Here is a 24,741-nt window from a genome sequence, read left to right as displayed (position 1 = left end):
GGGCTCCAAAAGCGTTTTGAGCAACACGGAGCATATGAGATGTTCGAGGAGCTGAAACTAGTTTTCCAAGCTCATGCCCGGGTCGAGAGATATGAAGTCTCTGACAAGTTCTATAGTTGTAAGATGGAGGAAAATAGTTCTGTCAGTGAGCATATACTCAAAATGTCTGGGTTGCACAACCGCCTGTCCCAGCTGGACATTAACCTCCCGGATGAGGCGGTCATTGACAGAATCCTTCAGTCGCTCCCACCAAGCTACAAGAGCTTTGTGATGAACTACAATATGCAGGGGATGGTGAAGACCATTCCTGAAGTATTTTCAATGCTGAAGTCAGCAGAGGTTGAAATCAAGAAAGAACATCAAGTGTTGATGGTCAATAAGACCACTAAGTTCAAGAAGGGCAAGGGTAAGAAGAACTTCAAGAAGGACGGCAAAGATGTTGCCGCGCCCGGTAAGCCAGTTGCCGGGAAGAAGTCAAAGAATGGACCCAAGCCTGAAACTGAGTGCTTTTATTGCAAGGGGAAGGGTCACTGGAAGCGGAACTGCCCCAAATACTTAGCAGACAAGAAGGCCGGCAACACTAAAGGTATATTTGATATACATGTAATTGATGTGCACCTTACCAGTACTCGTAGTAACTCCTGGGTATTTGATACCGGTGTCGTTGCTCACATTTGTAACTCACAGCAGGAGCTGCGGAATAAACAGAGACTGGCGAAGGACGAGGTGACGATGCGCGTTGGGAATGGTTCCAAGGTCGATGTGATCGCCGTCGGCACGCTACCTCTGCATTTACCTACCGGATTAGTTTTAAACCTCAATAATTGTAATTTAGTGCCAAGTTTGAGCATGAACATTGTATCTGGATCTCGTTTAATACGAGATGGCTACTCATTTAAATCCGAGAATAATGGTTGTTCTATTTATATGAGAGATATGTTTTATGGTCATGCCCCGATGGTAAATGGTTTATTCTTAATGAATCTCGAACGTAATGTTACACATATTCATAGCGTGAATACCAAAAGATGTAAAGTTGATAACGATAGTCCCACATACTTGTGGCACTGCCGCCTTGGTCACATTGGTGTCAAGCGCATGAAGAAGCTCCATGCTGATGGACTTTTAGAGTCTCTCGATTATGAATCATTTGACACATGCGAACCATGCCTCATGGGCAAAATGACCAAGACCCCGTTCTCTGGAACAATGGAGCGAGCAACCAACTTGTTGGAAATCATACATACCGATGTGTGCGGTCCAATGAGCGTTGAGGCTCGCGGAGGATATCGTTATGTTCTCACTCTCACTGATGACTTGAGTAGATATGGGTATGTCTACTTGATGAAACACAAGTCTGAGACCTTTGAAAAGTTCAAGGAATTTCAGAATGAAGTAGAGAATCAACGTGACCGAAAGATAAAATTCTTACGATCGGATCGTGGAGGAGAATACTTAAGTCACGAATTTGGTACACACTTAAGAAAATGTGGAATCGTTTCACAACTCACGCCGCCTGGAACACCTCAGCGTAATGGTGTGTCCGAACGTCGTAATCGCACTCTATTGGATATGGTGCGATCTATGATGTCTCTTACCGATTTACCGCTATCATTTTGGGGATACGCTCTAGAGACAGCTACATTCACTTTAAATAGGGCACCGTCTAAATCCGTTGAGACGACACCGTATGAATTATGGTTTGGGAAGAAACCTAAGCTGTTGTTTCTAAAAGTTTGGGGATGCGATGCTTATGTCAAGAAACTTCAACCTGAAAAGCTCGAACCCAAGTCGGAAAAATGCGTCTTCATAGGATACCCTAAAGAAACCATTGGGTATACCTTCTACTTAAGATCCGAAGGCAAGATCTTTGTTGCCAAGAACGGATCCTTTCTGGAAAAAGAGTTTCTCTCGAAAGAAGTAAGTGGGAGGAAAGTAGAACTCGATGAAGTACTACCTCTTGAACGGGATAGTAGTGCAGCTCAGGAAAATGTTCCTGTGATGCCTACACCAACTGAAGAGGAAAATAATGATGATGATCAAGGTACTTCGGATCAAGTTGCTACTGAACTTCGTAGGTCCACAAGGACACGTTCCGCACCAGAGTGGTACGGCAACCCTGTCCTGGAAATCATGTTGTTGGACAACGGTGAACCTTCGAACTATGAAGAAGCAATGGCGGGCCCAGATTCCAACAAATGGCTAGAAGCCATGAAATCCGAGATAGAATCCATGTATGAAAACAAAGTATGGACTTTGACTGACTTGCCCGATGATCGGCGAGCGATAGAAAACAAATGGATCTTTAAGAAGAAGACGGACGCGGATGGAAATGTCACCATCTATAAAGCTCGACTTGTCGCTAAGGGTTATCGGCAAGTTCAAGGGATTGACTACGATGAGACTTTCTCTCCCGTAGCGAAGCTTAAGTCCGTCCGAATCATGTTAGCAATTGCCGCATACTATGATTATGAGATATGGCAGATGGACGTCAAAACGGCATTCCTTAACGGGCATCTTAAGGAAGAACTGTATATGATGCAGCCGGAGGGTTTTGTCGATCCTAAGAATGCTAACAAAGTATGCAAGCTCCAGCGATCCATTTATGGGCTGGTGCAAGCATCTCGGAGTTGGAACATTCGCTTTGATGAGATGATCAAAGCGTTTGGGTTTATGCAGACTTATGGAGAAGCCTGCGTTTACAAGAAAGTGAGTGGGAGCTCTGTAGCATTTCTCATATTATATGTAGATGACATACTTTTGATGGGAAATGATATAGAATTTTGGACAGCATTAAGGCCTACTTGAATAAGTGTTTTTCAATGAAGGACCTTGGAGAAGCTGCTTATATATTAGGCATCAAGATCTATAGAGATAGATCGAGACGCCTCATAGGTCTTTCAGAAAGCACATACCTTGATAAGATTTTGAAGAAGTTCAAAATGGATCAGTCCAAGAAGGGGTTCTTGCCTGTATTGCAAGGTGTGAGATTGAGCTCGGCTCAATGCCCGACCACGGCAAAAGATAAAGAAGAGATGAGTGTCATCCCCTATGCTTCAGCCATAGGATCTATTATGTATGCCATGCTGTGTACCAGACCTGATGTAAACCTTGCCGTAAGTTTGGTAGGAAGATACCAAAGTAATCCCGGCAAGGAACACTGGACAGCGGTCAAGAATATCCTGAAGTACCTGAAAAGGACGAAGGACATGTTTCTCATTTATGGAGGTGACGAAGAGCTCGTCGTAAAGGGTTACGTCGACGCTAGCTTCGACACAGATCTGGATGACTCTAAGTCACAAACCGGATACGTGTATATGTTGAATGGTGGAGCAGTAAGCTGGTGCAGCTGCAAGCAGAGCGTCGTGGCGGGATCTACATGTGAAGCGGAGTACATGGCAGCCTCGGAGGCAGCGCATGAAGCAATTTGGGTGAAGGAGTTCATCACCGACCTAGGAGTCATACCCAAAGCGTCGGGGCCGATCAAACTCTTCTGTGACAACACTGGAGCTATTGCCCTTGCCAAGGAGCCCAGGTTTCACAAGAAGACCAGGCACATCAAGCGTCGTTTCAACTCCATCCGTGAAAATGTTCAAGATGGAGACATAGATATTTGCAAAGTACATACGGATCTGAATGTCGCAGATCCGTTGACTAAACCTCTCTCGCGAGCAAAACATGATCAACACCAGAACTCTATGGGTGTTCGATTCATCACAATGTAACTAGATTATTGACTCTAGTGCAAGTGGGAGACTGTTGGAAATATGCCCTAGAGGCAATAATAAAAGGGTTATTATTATATTTCCTTGTTCATGATAATTGTCTTTTATTCATGCTATAACTGTATTATCCGGAAATCGTAATACACGTGTGAATACATAGACCATAACATGTCCCTAGTGAGCCTCTAGTTGACTAGCTCGTTGGTCAACAGATAGTCATGGTTTCCTGACTATGGACATTAGATGTCATTGACAACGGGATCACATCATTAGGAGAATGATGTGATGGACAAGACCCAATCCTAAGCATAGCACAAGATCGTGTAGTTCGTTTTGCTAGAGCTTTTCCAATGTCAAGTATCTCTTCCTTAGACCATGAGATCGTGTAACTCCCGGATACCGTAGGAGTGCTTTGGGTGTACCAAACGTCACAACGTAACTGGGTGACTATAAAGGTGCACTACAGGTATCTCCAAAAGTGTCTGTTGGGTTGACACGGATCGAGACTGGGATTTGTCACTCCGTATGACGGAGAGGTATCTCTGGGCCCACTCGGTAATGCATCATCATAATGAGCTCAAAGTGACCAAGTGTTTGGTCACGGGATCATGCATTACGGTACGAGTAAAGTGACTTGCCGGTAACGAGACTGAACGAGGTATTGGGATACCGACGATCGAGTCTCGGGCATGTAACGTACCGATTGACAAAGGGAATTGTATACGGGGTTGTTCGAATCCTCGACATCGTGGTTCATCCGATGAGATCATCGAGGAGCATGTGGGAACCAACATGGGTATCCAGATCCCGCTGTTGGTTATTGCCCGAGAGCCGTCTCGGTCATGTCTACGTGTCTCCCGAACCCGTAGGGTCTACACACTTAAGGTTCGGTGACGCTAGGGTTGTATGAATATGAGTATGCAGCATACCGAATGTTGTTCGGAGTCCCGGATGAGATCCCGGACGTCACGAGGAGTTCCGGAATGGTCCGGAGGTAAAGAAACTATATAGGAAGTGGTATTTCGGCCATCAGGAAAGTTTCGGGGTCACCCGGTATTGTACCGGGACCACCGGAAGGGTGCCGGGGGTCCACCGGGTGGGGCCACCCATCCCGGAGGGCCCCAAGGGCCGAAGTGGGGAGGGGAACCAGCCCATAGTGGGCTGGTGCGCCCCCCTTGGCCCACCCCCTGCGCCAAGGTTGAAACCCTAGGGTGGGGGGGGGCGCCCCACTTGGCTTGGGGGGTACTCCACCCCCTTGGCCGCCGCCCCCTTGGGAGATTGGATCTCCCAGGGCCGGCGCCCCCCCTAGGGGCCTATATAATGGGAGGGGGGAGGGGGGCAGCCGCACCCTGAAGTTCTGGCGCCTCCCTCCCCCTGCTACACCTCTTCCTCCTCCGTCACGTGCTTGGCGAAGCCCTGCCGGAGTGTTGCTGTTCCACCATTACCACGCCGTTGTGCTGCTGCTGGAGCTTTCATCATCAACCTCTCCTTCCCCCTTTCTGGATCAAGACGGAGGAGACGTCACGCTTACCGTACGTGTGTTGAACGCGGAGGTGCCGTCCGTTCGGCGCTAGGATCTCCGGTGATAGGATCACGACGAGAACGACTACTTCAACCCCGTTCTTTTGAACGCTTCCGCGCGATCTACAAAGTGGTATGTAGATGCAATCTCTCTCCCATGACTCGTTGCTTAGATGAACTCATAGATGGATCTTGGTGAAACCGTAGGAAAATTTTTAATTGTCTGCAATGTTCCCCAACATTTATTTCAAAGCAATCCAATTCAATTCTTGGAAAATTATTTTGGCTTGAATATTACTTGGGACTTATTAGGGATAGCCTTATGCCCATAAATATTTTTAAATTGTTTGGTTTCTACCAGAGGATAGTTAGGTTTCAACTAGTTGCACCGAGATTTTATCCCTCCTAGGCAATTAATCAAGCAAAACAAAGTCAATCACAGCCAAACATAGGCAATCATGGGCATTTCCTAGCAAAAAATTTAGTTCCCTTTGAATTTTTCAACATACCAGATTTGGGGAAAATGTCGGATGTGACACCTAGATCCCATCTACCTCTCCCTCTTGCTAGCTGGATCAAGGAGAAGGAGACATCACCGAGCCATACATGTGCATATCTTGAAGGTGCCATTCGTGCGGTGCTTGATCAGATTGGATCACGAAGAAAGTACGACTACACCAACCACGCTCATTAGAATGTTTCCGCTTTCGGTCTATAAGGGTATGTAGACTCTCTCCCACTCATTGTTAGCATCTAGTAGATTAGATCTTATGTGAATTTGTTATCTCGTAGGAAAATGTTTGTTTTACATGCAACGATTCCCATCCACTACTAGGGAAAACCCTAGTAGTAGCTGATACATCTCCAACGTATCTATAATTTTTGATTGTTCCATGCTATTATATTATCTGTTTTGGATGTTTAATGGGCTTTAATATGCACTTTTATATTATTTTTGGGACTAACCTATTAACCGAAGGCCCAGTGCTAGTTTCTCTTATTTTTTCCTCTTTTAGAGTTTTGCAGAAAAGGAATACCAAACGGAGTCCAAACGAAATGAAACCTTCGCGATGATCTTTCTTGGACCGAAAGCAAACCAGAAGACTTGGAGATGAAGTCGAAGACGTAACGAGGAGGCCACAAGGCAGGAGGGCGCGCCAGGGGGGTAGGCACACCCCCACCCTCGTGGGCCCCTCGTAGCTCCACCGACCTAGTTCTTTCGCCTATATATACTCTTATACCCTAAAAACATCAGGGGGAGCCACAAAACCAATTTTCCACCACCGCAACCTTATGTACGCGTGAGATCCCATCTTGGGGCCTTTTCCGGCGATCTGCTGGAGGGGGATTCGATCATGGAGGGCTTCTCACTACCAGGAAAAGGCCTGCTAGTGGCGCGCCTGTTTTGGCCACTAATGGCGCACTACATGTGCGCCACTAGCATCACGCCACTAATAATTTATAATAATGGCGCACCCCTGGTGCACCATTTGTATACCAGATGCTAATGGCGCACTAGGGAGTGCGCCATTAGTATATCACACGGTGCGCCATTAGTATGCCTCTCAGGGGGCCATATTTACCTTGTGCTCTGGCTTACTAATGGCGCACTTGTAGATGATGCGCCACTAGTGTGCTTATTGCAGTGCGCCACTAAAGTGCGGAGTGGTGCGCCCCTAGTATGAATATTAGGGATTTTTTTTATTTTCTGATAGTTGCACAGGTTACAAAACATATTACTGCACAGAATATAGACAGCATAACATATAAACAACAAATTTATCGAATACAATAGAAGATTAGTCTTTGAATACAATTCATCATATTAGTCTCCGAATTTAAAATACCGAACAAAGTTAGAACATTACAAGTCTTGAGACCGCGAGTAGCAAGTTTGTCTTCACATTACAAGTTGAAACCGATCATCTAAACTACCATCACATAGAAGAGAGCTGCGGTCATCACGATGAGCATCATCGCGATGAAACTGGCCTTCATCCGGTTCCTCCAACGGTCCCTCCTCTCCCCCGCTAGATAGCGCGCGTATCTAACATCCGCCTCCGCCCTAGTGATGTACCCTTTGTAACTGTTACCGCTGAAATGATGAACCTGTCTTTGACACTCCTCCCAGTCGTCGTAGACTCTGGGAACCTTACCCTTGTACACGACATACGACGGCATCTCTATGCACTAGCCAAACAAAACGTTAGTAGCAATTCACAGACAATACATAAGCAATATATAAGTATGCAACAAAAGGATCAGAAGAGAAAAGCAACACATTAATAGCACGATTCATGGTCCTACTAATAAATAGCATCGATTACATATAAGTTGAACGACTGTCCAAACCAAAGAGACATACAAGTTCATTAAAGTTTAATATTACAACATCAGCCAATCGACATTTCAGAACTACATAGCATCACTACTTTTGACTCGACTCAGGGACCGGAGCGTGGATGAAGCCGTCGTCTTTCGTGATGGTCATGAAATCGCGGACGTTGTCAGCCTGCATTTGTAGCGGTGTTTCTGTCTCACTGTTGGACGGTTGATATCTGAGGTAGAACTGCCCCGAGGTGCTAAGGACATCTTGGTGGATGATTTCCGCAAACTCCGACTGGATGCGATAGAATTCTTGTCTGATGTCCGTGTCCTGGATTGCCGACAAGCGTGTGGCCAAATCTTTGAGATTATTCGGTAGCAGAAGGTGATTATGGTCCCGTACGATCGCCCGCATGTGATGGAGGGCATAGTAGGCATCCTTCTGACTGCCAGGCGGCTGCTTGACGCAGGGGAACATCGTATTGTGGGTGAACACGTGCTTGCCGTACCTACGAATAGTCCTGCTGAAGGTGCCTCCAGATCTGGCGTAGCCGGGGAGAACGTCATCAAGAACTTTCTTGATATTTTTGTAGTCTTTCTTCAACTGACGGTCCGAGTCGAAATACGTGGCCATGGAATATTTCGGGCATAATAGGATGAGTGTGCAATGTGTGTCACTGCACAAAACACGGAATGTTAGAAAAAAAAGAATGATCAAAACCTAAGAAATAATATGTTATGGGGCGGTGAGGGGATGACTTACTCGGGAAAGTAAGGCACGAGGAAGTTATCCTTATCTGGGTTTGCCAGAATGACGCCTTCGAGGTGTGAACTCGCGACTTGCCGGTCCCCAGTGCTGCCCAAGATCTTGGCACACATGTAGAAGGGGTCGACTATCACGATGTCCTGGGTCTTGTCTCTAATGATCCGCATCTCCATACTCAGTGAAAATAGCCGAACGAAGGTGTAGTGCAGCGGATGAAGGTTAAACATAGCAAAGATGTCATCAAACCGCAGGACGATCGTACCCCGATGGCGCTATCCACAAAGCCTTTGCCCTCTAGCGCCTTTGAGTAACCACGTCTATCTCCATTTGATCCAGTTTGGCTGTCTCTTGGGCGGCAGCTCTTGCGTTATCCGTCTACTTGAGAAGCAGCTCTTGAATATGAGGGTCCTGCACCCAGCCCATCGATGGTCCATCGTCGTCTACTCCGGCATCTTCATCTTCATGATCATGCCCTTCGTCTGCTCCAGCATCTTCCTCATCATCATATCCGACATCTTCTACATGATGACTGTGTACTGCATCTACTTCGTGATCATGTCCTGGAGATTCTTTGTCTTCTCGCCCGCCCTCGCCGCGGTTGTCTTGCTGCCCTTCCTCATTTCTTGCCCGGCCCCCATGGACGACTTCATAATCATCTTCATCACCTTGCCACCGATAGCCATCCATGAAACCACGCAAGAGCAGGTGGTCCCGTACCTGTACGGAATCCGGGTCCATAAGGCTCCTCAGCTTGCATCTTCGACACGGACATCTTATCTCCGTCTCGTTCTTTTGAAGCATCTCGGCCTTCGGGGAGCTCAAAAACCTATTCACGATGCCTTCGGTCATCGTGCGGACCATGGTCGCCTGTGGGGTAGAGCAAAACGATATTTTAGAACCAAGAAAATTTTTGGCATGACTTTGCCTAAAATAGGACAAAAAAGAATGCATAGTGCCAAATTCTCTCCGAAACGGAAATGAATCAACATTCCGGCTAAATATTGGCAACTATCGCATTTTAAATACCGGTACCTACAAACACAAACATATATGCAACACCACAAACATATGCAACACCACAAACATACATAGATCTAGCTAGGCCATAAAAAGTGCATGTGCACGTTGTTGGACGGAGAAAAAAGTAGATCTACAACATAAATAAAGCTTTCCCCTTACTTACCTATCAAAAAAGGTAATTCAACCACTTAATTTGGATAAATCTATGGTGCAAATGAGGTTAGGAGGAGGAGGCAGCCGAGACAAGCTTGGAGGAGGAGGTGGAGAGAATGAAGTGGGGAAAGTGAGTGTGGTAGGTGGTTGTCCAAAGTATCTAGCTGGTCCCAGGTTACTAATGGTGCACCACCTACAAATGCACCATTAGTAACCCTGGTTACTAATGGCGCACCAGTTAGATGGTGCGCCATTACTAGTTTTGCAAACAAAATGTTAGTAGTGGCGCACCGTGTGTGTGGTGCGCCATTACTAGTTTGAACTAGTAATGGCGCACTATACACTGGTGCGCCATTACTAGTTATGAAAAAAAAGTAAAAAAAGTTGTTAGTAGTGGCGCACGGGGTGAGTGGTGCGCCATTACTAGTTAAAACTAGTAATGGCGCACTGTGCCCTGGTGCGCCATTACTAGTTTTGGAAAAATATAAAAAAATTTGTTAGTAGTGGTGCACCGTGGGTGTGGTGCGCCATTAGTGTCCATCACACTAATCCCGCACCAACACATGGTGCGCCACTGCTATATAGTAGTGGTGCACCACATGTGTGGTGCGCCATTAATGTCCATATTATCTATAGACCTTTTCCTAGTAGTGTCTACATCAACACCATTACCTCTCGGATGAAGCGTGAATAGTTTACCACAGACCTTCGGGTCCATAGTTATTATCTAGATGGCTTCTCTCTCTTTGATTCTCAATACAAAGTTCTCCTCGATGTTCTTGGAGATCTATTCGATGGAATATTCTTTTGTGGTGTGTTTGCCGAGATCCGATGAGTTGTGGCTCAAGATTATCTATGAATATTATTTGGTTCTTCTCTAAATTCTTATATGCATGATTTGATATCTTTACAAGTCTCTTCGAATTATCAGTTTAGTTTGGCCTACTAGATTGATCTTTCTTGCCATAATAGAAGTGCTTAGCTTTGGGTTCAATCTTGCGGTGTCCTTTCCTAGTGACAGTAGGGGCAGCAAGGCACGTATTGTATTGTTGCCATCGGGGATAAAAAGATGGAGTTTTCATCATATTGCTTGAGTTAATTCCTCTACATCATGTCATCTTGCTTAATGCATTACTCCGTTCTTTATGAACTTCATACTCTAGATGCATGCTGGATAGCGGTCGATGTGTGGAGTAATAGTAGTAGATGCAGGCAGGAGTCGGTCTACTTGACACGGACGTGATGCCTATGTTCATGATCATTGCCTTAGATGTCATCATAATTATGCGCTTTTCTATCAATTGCTCGGCAGTAATTTGTTCACCCACCATAATACATGCTAGTGAAACCTATGCCCCCGGGTCTCTTTTCCATATTATTGAATCTCATTTACATCTTGCTAGTTTTTGATCTATTATTTTGCAACCTTTACTTTCCAATCTATATATTAAAATACCAAAAATATTACTTTATTATCTCTATTAGATCTCACTTTTGCGAGTGACCGTGGACGGATTGACAATCACTTTATCGCGTGGGTTGCAAGTTCTTGATTGTTTGTGCAGGTATTCGATGACTTGTGCATCGTCTCCTACTGGATTGATACCTTGGTTCTCAAAAACTGAGGGAAATACTTATGCTACTTTGCTGCATCACCCTTTCCTCTTCAAGGGAAAACCAACGCAAGCTCAAGAGGAAGCACTAGCGCTTGAAATACATAAAGCAGTAGCGCTGGGCCCAGCGCTACTGCTAAGGCGCTACAGCTAACTGGTAGCAGTAGCGCTGGTTTCCCAGTGCTACTGCTATACCTAGTTAGCAGTAGCGCTTGTTGAGGGAAAGCGCTGCTGATAAGAGTAAGTAGCAGTAGTTTTTCTTCTGAAAAGCGCTACTACTAAATTTTCCTGTATTTTTGAAAATGCAGCTTATTATCGCTTTCTTTGTATAGGTTTTATATACAGTACTTTCATCATATGATTTTATGACCATGATTAGTTATTATTTATAACAGTGGGTGAAATGAACATGCATTATATTCAAATGGAGGCAACATGTGGTGCACATCGAAATAAACATGTGGTGATCAAGTTTGGATTAGTAGTACTTTCGACATGCACCACATGGTGTCTTCACTTGAATCTAATCCATGTTCATTTCACCCACTGTTATATATATAATAACTCATCATGCTCATATAACAACTTAGCATCATGCATCATCATAATACTCCCTCCGTTCCTAAATATAATTCTTTCTAGAAATTCCAACAAATGACTACATACGGAGCAAAATGAGTGAATCTACACTCTAAAATATGTCTACATACATCTGTATGTTGCATTCCATTTGAAATGTCTAAAAAGACTTATATTTAGGAATGGAGGGAGTATTAAATAACCCATCATTTTTATCATAATAACATGTCCTACTCATCATCATCATACAACTTCTACTCGTTATCATGATAACAAGTCATACTCATCATCATCATAGTCATTTAACCAACCCTACTTAATTGTTCTTAGCACATGATCAGGAGTATTAGCTAGGATCTAACTACCCTCTCTTAGGTAAAATAGCATAAAACAAGATAGGCCTCCTACGACTGACTCTCCAATAAGGAGGATGGAGATTATCCTGTCTCCAATTCTTGCGCGTCGCACAATGTTGCTTCCAAGTAGCCCCCTACGACTGACCATATATTTTTTCCAATCTTTGATTGTCATGTCTTCATTGGTTTTAGAAATCTGGTACGAACAACAGTGATGCGTAGGATGACCTGGCCGTAAGCTCATAACATCAAGGCAACCTTTCAGAAACATCAGATGAGGCACACAATCCTTCGGGATTTTCTGTTGAAAAACATAGTAATAACTTCGTAGTTAGCAATGTAGTTTAGTTTTAGAAAAATGTATGCAAAAGATGCACAGATGTCGTAAGAGTAAAAAATCTTCCCATGCCATCTCCATGGATGTTACCGTAGTTCAACACGTGCACTAGTGGCACGTATTGACCATAATGTGTAGGAGTTTGATAATAGATATTGTAATTCTCAAGATCATATAAATGAGATCAGATGATTTTTCTCTTGATAAGTTAATTCTCTCCCATCGATGTAGTAGATTCCATCTACCATCTTCCGCACATTATTTGAAGAATGAAAATAAGTTATCAATGGAAATAAGTGCTACGTCTTGAGCTTGCGTTGGTTTTCCTTGAAGAGGAAGGGTGATGCAGCAAAGTAGCATAAGTACTCAGTTTTTGTGAACCAAGGTATCATCCAATAGGAGGCTCCTCAGAAGTCCCACACACCTACACAAACAAACAAGAACCTCGCAACCAACGCAATAAAGGGGTTGGCAATCCCTTCACGGCCACTTGCGAAAGTGAGATCTGATAGAGATAATATGATAAGATAAATATTTTTGGTATTTTTATGATATAGATTGGAAAAGTGAAGATGCAAATAAAAGTAGATGGTAAACTTATATGATAAAAGATAGACCCAGGGGCCATAGGTTTCACTAGTGGCTTCTCTCAAGATAGCATAAGTATTACGGTGGGTGAACAAATTACTGTCGAGCAATTGATAGAAAAGCGCATAGTTATGAGATTATCTAGGCATGATCATGTATATAGGCATCACGTCCATGACAAGTAGATCAACTCCTGCCTGCATCTACTACTATTACTCCACACATCGACCGACTCCTGCCTGCATCTAGAGTATTAAGTTCATGAAGAACAGAGTAACACATTAAGAAAGATGACATGATGCAGAGGGATAAACTCATGCAATATATATAAACCCCATCTTTTTATCCTCGATGTCAACAATACAATATGTATCTTGCTGCCCCTGCTGTCACTGGGAAAGGATACCGCAAGATTGAACCCAAAGCTAAGCACTTCTCCCATTGCAAGAAATATCAATCTAGTAGGCCAAACCAAACTGATAATTCGAAGAGACTTGCAAAGATAACTTAATCATATATAAAAGAATTCAGAGAAGATTCAAATATTTCTCATAGATAAACTTGATCATAAACCCACAATTCATCGGATCTCGATAAACACACTTCAAAAAGAGTTACATCAATAGATCTCCAAGAAGATCGAGGAGAACTTTGTATTGAGATTCAAAGAGAGAGAAGAAGCCATCTAGCTAACAACTATGGACCTGAAGGTCTATGGTAAACTACTCACAACTCATCGGAAGGGCCTTGGAGATGATTTAGAGGCCCTCCATGGTCGATTCCCCCTCCGGCGGAGCACCGGCGAAGGTCCAACATGGGATCTCACGGATAGAGAAGGTTGCGGCGGTGTAATTAGGTTTTTGTGGTCTCTTCTGATGGTTTCAGGGTACATGAGTATATATAGGAGGAAGAAGTAGGTCGGTGGATGCTCGAGGGGCCCACGAGGGTGGGGGGCGCGCCCACCCCCAGGGGGCATGCCGCGCACCCTTGTGGCCGCCTCCTTTGTTGCTTGACATCCACTCCAAGTCCCCTGGATCATGTTTGTTCCAAAAAGATCGCTCCCGAAGGTTTCATTCTGTTTGGACTCCGTTTGATATTCCTTTGCTTTGAAACATTGAAATACGCAAAAAATAGCAATTCGGGCTGGGCCTCTGGTTAGTAGGTTAGTCCCAAAAATAATATAAAAGTGTAAAGTAAAGCCCATAAATATCCAAAATGGGTAATACAATAGCATGAAACAATCAAAAATTATAGATACGTTGAAGACGTATCAAGCATCCCCAAGCTTAATTCCTGCTCGTCCTCGAGTAGGTAAATGATAAAAACAGAATTTTTGATGTGGAATTCTACCTAGCATAATTCTCAATGTAATTTTCTTTATTGTGGCATGAATGTTCAGATCCAAATGATTCAAAATAAAAGTCCATATTGACTTAAGAAATAACAATACTTCAAGCATACTAATCAAAGCAATCATGTCTTCTCAAAATAACATGTCTAAAGAAAGTTATCCCTACAAAATCATATAGTCTGGCTATTGCTCTATCTTCATCACACAAAGTATTTAATCATGCACAACCCCTATGACAAGCCAAGCAATTGTTTCATACTTTAGTAATCTCAAACTTTTTCAACTTTCACGCAATACATGAGCGTGAGCCATGGATATAGCACTATATGTGGAATAGAATGGTGGTTGTGGAGAAGCCAAAAAGGGAGAAGATAGTCTCACATCAACTAGGCGTATCAACGGGCTATGGAGATGCCCATTAATAGATATCAATGTGAGTGAGTAGGGATTGCCATGCAACGGATGCACTAGAGCTATAAATGTATGAAATCTCAACAAAACAAACTAAGTGGGTGTGCATCCAACTTGCTTGCTCACATAGACCTAGGGCATTTTGAGGAATACCATCATTGGAATATACAAGCCAAGTTCTATAATAAAAAAATTCCCACTAGTATATGAAAGTGACAACATAGGAGACTCTCTATCATGAAGATCATGGCGCTACTTTGAAGCACAAGTGTGGTAAAAAGGATAGTAGCATTGTCACTTCTCTCTTTTTCTCTCATTTTTTATTTGGCCTCTTTTTTTTATTTGGCCTTTCTCTTTTTTTATAAAGTCCGAAGTCTCATCCCGACTTGTGGGGGTGTCGGGGAAACTGATCCACGAACACCTATGGGGCCGGCGGACCGAGCCCCTTTCGGTTCGGCGGGGGGCGGAGGTCACACGAAGAGCAGATCGAGGCGAAGCACACGAGCAGTTTACCCAGCTTCGGAGCTCTCCGGAGAGATAATACTCCTACTGCTGCTTGTCTGATTGTATTCTTGCTCTAGAGAGCTAAGTGTTTTCTGGCTTCGAAATGATCCGAGCCTTCCGAGCTAGTCGAACTGAACCGAACTCTCCAAACCGAACCCCCTCTATGTTGCGCATGGGCCTCCTTTTATATGCACAAAGGGGTCACCGATAGGTGGCAACGCAGAGAAGGGTAAAAATGTAAAAAGAGAGGTGGTTGGTACAGTTATCTGTACAGTGCTCTCTACCTAACCCTGACGGCAGGGGACAAGGGCATTAAATGCCCGTCTGTGCCCCTAAACAGTGTAGAAAAGGACCGTCAGGGGCGCCACCGTCCGCCACGATGGCGATCTTGTCAGCATCGCATGCCACCGCTTACCGCAGGCTACACAGCCTTCCGCCACGCGTGCCTGGAGAGGCCCCCAGGGCGACACGTTGGTGGGTGCGCTGGAGCGTGGGCACAGAGTGGCCGCTTGCCGCGGCAAGCATCTTGCCGCGGTCGTGGTCCTGTCGCGCCCGAAAGCTTGTCGCTCGCCGGGCCTTGCCGGGACGCGTGGCGCGTCGCGGCAAGTTCCTTGAAATGCCTCGGTTGGCCTTCCCGGCAAGCTACTCTTGCCGGGGCCTTGTCTTCTTGACTTGAATACTTTGTTCTTGAATGGCTCCAAAGGATCCACAGAGTACCTTGGCGGTCACCCGGCAAGCCCTTGCCGCGGGGCGCTGCGACTGCCCGTGCACAAGTTCGGGGTACTAGGGTACCCCTACTCTAGTACACCGACAGGAGCCCCCGGGCCTGGGCCACACACGGTGCCGAGCGCTGTTGGGCCAGGCCCAAAACAGGGCACGGGCACACGCGGCCCGGGTAACACCGAATCTTGCGCTGTACCCACCGCGCCCTCCCCCAACGGCACGCGCTGAATGCGGCATCGTGGGAGAGATCGTGGGGGGTTCTTTATTCGGAAGGGCGAAACGTCCGCCCCCTGCCTCTTTATAAGTAGGGGAAACAGGGGCAGTTTCCCCACTTCGCCGTTTGTTGCTCCAAGTCCAGAAATCTCCGCCGCTCCCCCCTTCTTCTCAAAGCCGAAAGAGAGCAGCGCTCCGCCCCCCGTCGCCACCAGCACCACCACGCCGCCGATCTCCCCTGCCACCTCCGCCATGGCTCCGAAAGCCGACAAGGGGAAGGGCGTGAAGTCGGCCGAAGCGCAGCGGCTCGTGGCGCTGCGGAAGGAGCGGGCCATCTTCCCCCTCAGTTCGGCGCCAAGGAGCTGAGGGAGTACTACTACCTTTTCTGGTCGACGGAGACACGTGCGCACCCGCGCATGAGGGTACTCCCGGCCACCGCATCGGAGCTGGCTCCAACCGGGTACCCATTCTTCGCGCTATTCTTCTACTGCGGGCTCTGCCCGCCCTTCTCGGAGTTCTTCTGTGATATCATGAACACATACGGGCTCCGCCTCCTAGATTTCACCCCCAACGCCGTCCTGACGATGGCAGTTTTCGCACATTTGTGCGAAAACTTTGTCGGAGTCCACCCCAATGTAGCCCTTTTCCGCCACTTCTTCATGCCTCGGGTCGAGAGAGGAGAGCCGCTTGCCAGAGGGATCGCCTGGATCTCGAGAGTCGGCAAGAAGGAGCGTATCTGGAGGGTGAGCTTCGCAGCAAATGGGAGGAGTGGAGAGCGGAGTGGTGTTGGATTATTGAGGAGAACCCGCAGCCGTTCACTGCCGTGCGCCAAGCCCCAATAGTACGCGGCAACGATTGGAGCAACATGGCCCCAGAAGATGACATGCTGAGGATCGCCGTCACCAGAATCCTCCGCCTTAGGCTTGCCGGGATCACTGTAGGCGCTATCGGCGCAGACTTCCTTCGCCGCCGCATCGCCCCCCTGCAGGAGAGAGGGAGGCCTGCCTGGGAGTTCAAGAACTCGGCGGACATTATGAGACTGCGCCCGGGCCTCAACTTCAATTTCACCGTCCTGGAGCTGGATGCAATGCTCCTGGAGCTGTTCAAACGCGACCCTCAGCACCCGTTCCTGTTGCCAAGGGGCGTTGTTCCTGTGTGCAATAATTCTTCTCTTGACCGGATCCGCGCGATGAGGCCGTTGTGCGATTCGCACGGAATCGCCCCAACTTGGCAAGAGCCTGCGGATGACGTCGTGCGGGCGTTCTTCGATAGCCTGGAGGAAGTGCCGATCCGCGCCGACGAGTAGAGGAGCCTCACCCGTGACACCACCGACGCGGAGCTGCAGCGCATCGCCACTAGGGCGGAAGAGGCCGCAGCAGCAGCCGCCGTGGGCGAGTTCGGGTTCACCGAGGCGCAGGCAGAGGCAGCAGAGGCGGCAAGCCTTGCCGAGCGCGAGGAGTTCACCGGCGAGGAAGATCTTGCCGGCCCCGAGGCCGAGCCGAGTGAGCCCGGCGAGGAAGAGCCCGAGCCTTCAGACAGCTTGCCGCAAGTGGAGCCCCCGGCCGCACCAAGAAGGCGTCTCCGCAGGGCCGGTGATGCAGCGGGGCGGCAGACGGGTCAACAGCTGCCGAGCCACGCGACACGCTCTACCGCGGCAAGCACCGTTGCCGCGGGAGCACCTCCCGCCGCTGCGGCAACTGGAGCGGGACCTTCCCGGTCCACCGCCACCGCTCCCGTCAAGCGGGCAAGGGATCCCACTCCTCCACCTCGCCACACCGGAGGGGAGCCGGACTTCGATCTCTCTGCGCTCAGCTGCGATGATGATGAAGAAGAAGAGTAAGCTTTCTTGCTGTCCTCGTAGTTCTTCAATCTTGTCGCTTTCATTCTGTATCTAAGTTGCTTCGATCTGAATCCATTCCTTTTCAGGACGCTGGCCCAGAGAGCAGCGAAGAGGGCCAAGGCCTCGGTGATCGTCATCGAAGACGATCCCACCGTGTCAGCAGGGGGCGTGTCTGAGCCCACCTTGACGGACCTGACAACCACTCCCCAAAGCAGCCCTCAGCGCAGCCCCCAGCGTAAGTTTATAATGTACTTCCCGCCGTCAAGTGCGCATGGGTGCTCTCTTCTCTTACTGATATCTTGATTGTTGGATTTGTGTAGGAGCAGAGCAGCCTCACCAGGAGGGCCCGGAAGCCGCCCTCGAAGCGCCATCTGCTTCGACTACGCCGCCAAGGGTGGAGTCCCCGGCAAGGGAGCGCTCTCCGGCAAGGGAGAACTCTCCGGCAAGGGTGCTTCTCCGGCAAGGGAAGACGCCAGCGATCCTCCGGCGGCTGAGACCGCGACCGCAGATCCCATCACAGGTAATCCACTTGCCTAAAAACTTGCCCTTGGGTTTTTGTTCTTCTGACTTTGTGTTTGCATATTTGTTTGACTCCTCTCCATTCTTCGTTCTTCAGATCCACCCGCCACTGAGCCCATGGAGACCGAAGCCGCTAATGGAGAGGCCGGCGCTGATGAACCCGCCGGTGAAGAGGCCGCCAAGGCTGCCGCCGCAGAAGCCGGTGAGGGATCCGGTGGTCGTACTGACGGCCCTGAGGCCGCAGGAGCGCCAGGCACTGCACCGACCGCCGATCCTCCCGCCGCTGCTGCAGAGCCAGACTCCAAGGAGCCCCAGCCCGACGCCTACTTGAAGGCCGGCGATGGTGTCTTCATCAAGCTCCCCTGGGCTTCGAGCTCCAGGGCGCCGGTCGAGGGAGAAACTTTCGACGGAGAGGTGCTCGCCTCGGCCGGACTAGCACTGGTTGACGCGCCAAGCAGCAGCGAGGAGCCCGAAGAGGAGCGGCTGCTGCGGAAGCTGACGTCGCTCTACCGCGCCCGACAAGCCAAGCTGGCTTCCCGGGAAGCGCTTGTCGCGAGGGCGGGAGTCGACATTGAGAAGCGCGCTGAGGACCTTCGGGATCTGAGGCAGGAAACTCTTCGGAGCTTGGCGGAGGAGCGGGAGCAAGTCGCCGAGGAGAGGAAGGCCTTCCTCCTCGCGAAGGCTGAGGTTGAGGAGCAGCAGCGGCTTGCTGCCGAGAAGTTATCTGCGCGGGAGGGAGAATTGGCGCAGCGCAAGGTGAACCTTGACAGCCACGAAGAAGAGCTCGCCGCGCGGGAGCAAGCCATTGACGGGGCTCTCAAGGAGTCAAAGGACGCCAAGAAACAAAGTAAGGGCGCATCTAGCTACGAGTTGGTTCCTCCGCGCATAGGTTTTCCATACAAAGCACAGTCGTTCGAGGAAGATAACTTAAAAATTAAAACGAATTGCTCAAACTTTGGCAACTTAGCTTTTCTGTCGTTTGCTTCCCGGCAAGGCGAATCTTCCTTAAACGACGCCTGGTCCATATCATTATCTTCTCCTCCCCCCCGGCTAACTTGTGCGCGAGGGAACCTTCCTTTCCTTTGTTTGAGAAAAAGAGAGAAGAGAAAATAAAGATATGGGGCCTTTCGGTGCATCATTGCTTACCGGGGGTTGGTGCTGCACAAAGTGTCAGATAAAGCATGCAAATGTAAAGTAAAAATCATGAAACTGACAAGATGTGCGGAGCACATTAGCTTTACTTATGCACGGGATCTGCGCCCGGCTTTGTACAAAGGATTACAGGCAACAGCGGCAAGACTTGTACAAAAGGTGGTTGCCGGAATAGGTTCCGGCAACCGCGCCCTACGGGTAAAACTTACGAAGATGCTCAATGTTCCAGGAGTTGCTCACCGGAATGCCATCTTCGGTCTCAAGGCGGACAGCGCCAGGCCTAGTGACTCGTTTCACCCGGTAAGGGCCTTCCCACTTCGGCGTCAACTTGTTGGAATTCTTGGCGGATTGAACGCGCCGAAGAACAAGGTCGCCTTCCTCGAAGCTTCTGGCATTAACTTTGCGGCTATGGTAGCGGCGCAAAGCTTGCTGGTATCGAGCAGCTCGTACAGCAGCCTGAAGATGATCCTCCTCAAGGAGCAGCACGTCATCTTGTCGCAGCTGCTCTTGCTCAAGCTCATCATAAGCAAGCACTCGAGGTGACCCGTATACGAGTTCCGTGGGGAGAATTGCCTCCGCTCCATAGACTAGAGCGAAAGGCGTCTGGCCAGTGGCTCGACTTGGCGTCGTCCTGATCGACCAAAGAACCATCGGCAGCTCCTCGATCCAGTTTCTTCCGCACCTGCGCAGCCTTTCGAAAGTCCTGGTCTTGAGCCCACGCAGCACTTCAGCATTTGCCCTCTCCGCTTGACCGTTGCTTCTCCGATGAGCAACAGAAGCGAAGCAGACCTTGGCGCCAAGGTCTTGTACGTACTGCATGAAGGTGCGGCTCGTGAATTGCATGCTGTTGTCGGTGATGATCCTGTTAGGTATCCCGAAACGGCAAACAATCGACCTGAAGAACTTGACTGCTGACTGTCCTGTCACCTTCCTCACTGGTTCCACTTCCGGCCACTTCGTGAACTTGTCGATTGCAACGTACAAGTACTCGAAGCCCCCGACAGCTCGGGGGAAGGGGCCGAGGATATCGAGCCCCCAGACCGAAAATGGCCAGGATAAAGGGATCGTCTGGAGAGCTTGAGCTGGTTGGTGAATCTGCTTGGAATGGAACTGGCATGCTTCACACTTGGTTACTTGTGCAGTTGCATCCTGGAGGGCTGTCGGCCAAAAGAAACCTTGCCGGAAAGCTTTGCCGGCAAGTGCTCTTGCGCCAATGTGGTGGCCACATATGCCTCCATGTATCTCTGCCAACAGCTTTTGTCTGTCTTCCCGACAAATACACTTCAATTTCACACCGTTGAGTCTTCTTCTGTATAGTATGTTGTCGACAAACTGGTACATACTTGACTGCCGGGCTACTTTTTCCGCTTCTTCTTGCTCTTCGGGAAGTTCTCCTGTCTGAAGGAAACGGACAATTTGTTGTGCCCATGCTGGAGCTTGCGGCTCGACAACAAGGACTAAAGGCACATCTGCTGCTGCGGGAACATCCGCTTCTACGGCGAGAACCTGCGGCTTAGCCGGAGGTTGATGTCCCCCGGCAAGCTTGCCGGAGCAAAACTTGTCGGGAGCGTCTGCTTCGACGGAACAAGCACTAAGACTTGCCGGAGCAAACTGCTCCTCAGCATCTTTGGCGTTGATTTTGGGGACCTTCTTGGCGGCGGCTTCGGGAAGCTCTGCCGGAAAGTAGTCGCCGGAAATCAACTTTCTCTTCTTGCTCTGTCCAGTTGATGGTGTCACGGATGGTTGAGTCAGCTTGAGCACAAAGATCCCTGGTTCCACAGGTAACTTAAGTGCGGCGCACTTTGATAGGCCATGAGCAATGTCATTCTGAGCTCTTGGAACATGTTCCATCTGTGGGCCGTCAAAGTGCTCTTCTAGCTTTCTCACTTCATCAACATAAGCTTCCATCAATGGACTCTGGTAGTTCTTGTTCACTTGGCGGACGACAAGCTGTGACTCTCCCCTGCCAATGAGTTTCTTGATCCCAAGGTCTGCCGCGATCCTGAGACCGGCAAGCAAACCTTCATAATCTGCAGTATTGTTCGTTGCTTGCTCCTTGGGAAAGTGCATCTGGACTACGTACTTGAGGTGCTCTCCGGTGGGTGCGACAAGCAGCATGCCCGCACCGGCGCCTTGCAGTGAGAAGGCACCATCAAAGTACATCAGCCACTCTTTGCTTGCTTCCTTGACGGGGATGCTCGTCTCTGGAATCTCTTCATCTAGTATTGGCGTCCATTCTGCTATGAACACTGCCAATGCTCTGCTTTGGAAAGTTGAAGTGCTTTCAAACTTGAGGCCAAAGCTTGACAGTTCCAGTGCCCACTCGACAATCCTGCCTGTTGCTTCTGGATTTTGCAGTATCCTCTTCAACGGAAAGCGAGTGACAACTATGATCTCATGTTCTTGGAAGTAATGGCGCAGCTTTCTCGAGGCCATGAGAAGGCCGAAAAGCAACTTCTGCACACCGGAGTACCTTGACCTAGCCCCCTGCAAAAGGGAACTGACAAAGTAAATTGGGCGCTGCACCATTCTCTTCTGCACCTCCTTATGCGTCTGCGCAGATCCATTTTTGTCGGGACCAGAGCTTGCTGGACAAGAGCTTGCCGGACCAGAGCTTGTCGGTGAAGCCCCCTGCTCATCGCTGGATGCATCTGCCGTGGTTGCTGGCTCATCATCTGCCTCCCTCTCCGCCACTAACGCAGCACTAACCACTTGATTGGTTGCCGCTATATACATCAGCAACTTCTCTTGTGGCCTAGGTGCGACAAGTGTTGGAGCGGAGGACAGGTATCTCTTCAAGTCCTGCAGCGCAGCCTCCGCTTCCGGAGTCCATTTCATTGGACCTGCCTTTTTCAATATTTTGAAAAACGGCAGGGCGCGCTCAGCAGATCTAGAGATAAACCTGCTGAGAGCAGCCACGCAACCGGCAAGTCTTCGTACATCCTTGACGCGCTTTGGTGCTTCAATCTGCTCAATGGCCTTGATCTTGTCGGGATTGGCTTCAATCCCCCGCTGAGACACAAAGAACCCGAGAAGCTTGCCGGAAGGGACTCCAAACACACACTTCTCGGGGTTCAGTTTGAGGTTGATCTTGCGCAGATTTGCAAAGGTTTCATCTAAATCCTGGATCAGGGTTGCTTTGTCCTTGCTCTTGACCACTATGTCATCCATGTAGGCTTCCACATTTCTGTGCATTTGCGGCTCAAAAGCGTGATGGACTACCCTTGCAAATGTTGAACCGGCATTCTTCAAACCAAAGGGCATCCGTACAAAACAATATGTGCCACATGGGGTAATGAACGCGGTTTTCTCCTCATCCTCTTCTGCCATGAAGATCTGATGGTATCCTGAGTATGCATCAAGAAATGAAAGCAAGTCACATCCGGCTGTGGAGTCAACAATCTGGTCGATGCGCGGCAAGGGAAATGGGTCTTTGGGACAAGCTTTATTGACATCGGTGAAATTGATACAAAGCCTCCATTTCCCGTTGGCCTTGCGTACGACAACAGGATTGGCCAACCACGTAGGATGGAGCACTCCTCTGACAAGGCCTGCTGCTTCCAACTTCTTGATTTCTTCTGGAATGAATTCTTGGCGCTCCACTACTTGTTTCCTAACTTTCTGCTTGACGGGCCGCGCATGAGGACAGACGGCAAGGTGATGCTCGATTACTTTCCTGGGAACACCCGGGATGTCAGACGGTTGCCATGCAAACACGTCGACGTTCGCCCGCAGGAAAGCAACGAGCGCGCTTTCCTATTTAGGATCGAGTGTGGCACTGATGGTGAAGGTACCACCAGTGCCGTCCTCCTTGGCGGACACCTTCTTGGTCTCTGGTGGAGCTGCCATTGCCTTCTTACACTTGCCGGTGGAGCTCGATGGTGCGTCCTCGATGGTAGCGCAGCACTCCGAAGAGGTGCGCTTGCCGGAGTGGGCATCAGAACTCTTGCCGGACTTGGTCTTCTTCTTCCCCCCGGGAGCTTCAGCGGCAAGTGATTTCGATCTGTTGCGGCCGTCGCCTCCCGGTAGATCTTGTCGGCGCAGATAAGAGCATCCTTCTTGTCGCCAGGGACAGAGATGACGCTTATCGGGCCTGGCATCTTCAGTACGTTGTATGCATAGTGAGAGGCTGCCATGAATTTGGCAAGTGCTGGACGACCGAGTATCCCATTGTAAGGCAATGGGAAGTCAGCAACGTCAAAAGTGACCCTCTCAGTCCTGAAGTTCAGCTCGCTGCCAAATGTTACCGGCAACGTGATCTTTCCCTTCGGCTTGCTCCTTCCCGGATTGATTCCTTGAAATGTGCCGGTCTCTTCGAGCTCGCTGTCAGGGATCTGGAGTTTCTGGAGCACTGCGGAGGAGATCAGGTTCAAGCCGGCCCCGCCGTCAACTAGCATCTTAGTGACCTTGAGGTTGCGGATAGTTGGTGAAACCAACATCGGCAAGCACCCGACCGCAGTTATGCGATCTGGGTGGTCCTCAATATCGAAGATGATAGGCGTGCTGGACCATTTCAGAGGCCTGCGTGACTCGACGGGTGGTTCTGCCGCATTGACTTCCCGCACCCATTGTTTGAGCTGGCGGTGTGAAGTATGCAGAGAAGCACCGCCGTCAACGCACAGGACCTCTGTGGCTTTCTGGAACTCCTGCTCATCAGTCTCGTCATCATCCATGTCTTCGTCGTCGTCGTCATCTTCATCCTTGTCGCGGCCGCGGGGAGGTCTGTCTCCTTGCCGCTGCTTAGCCTTGCCGCGGCGTCCTCCTCGGCCGGGACGTTTCTTGCCGGATCCTCCAGCACCTTCCTGGGCCTTCTCCTTGTCGCGCCGCTCGTATTCAGCCTTCTGCTGCTCAACAAGCTGCTCGACTTTCTTGCAGCTCTGGAGATCATGGCCCTTGGTGCGGTGGATCTTGCAGTACTGCTTGTTGGTGCCGTCCTGCTTGTCGGCGACCGCCACAGCCTCTGCGGCAATCTCCTTGCCGGAGCCACCAGCTTTGGCTTTCTTGGCGCCACCTCCGTTGCCGGACTGCTCGACAACTAGCACCTC

This window comes from Triticum aestivum, chromosome 7B (assembly GCF_018294505.1).
Source record: "Triticum aestivum cultivar Chinese Spring chromosome 7B, IWGSC CS RefSeq v2.1, whole genome shotgun sequence".
In the NCBI taxonomy this organism is placed as follows: Eukaryota; Viridiplantae; Streptophyta; class Magnoliopsida; order Poales; family Poaceae; genus Triticum; species Triticum aestivum.
Note: the sequence above shows the minus strand (reverse complement) of the source record.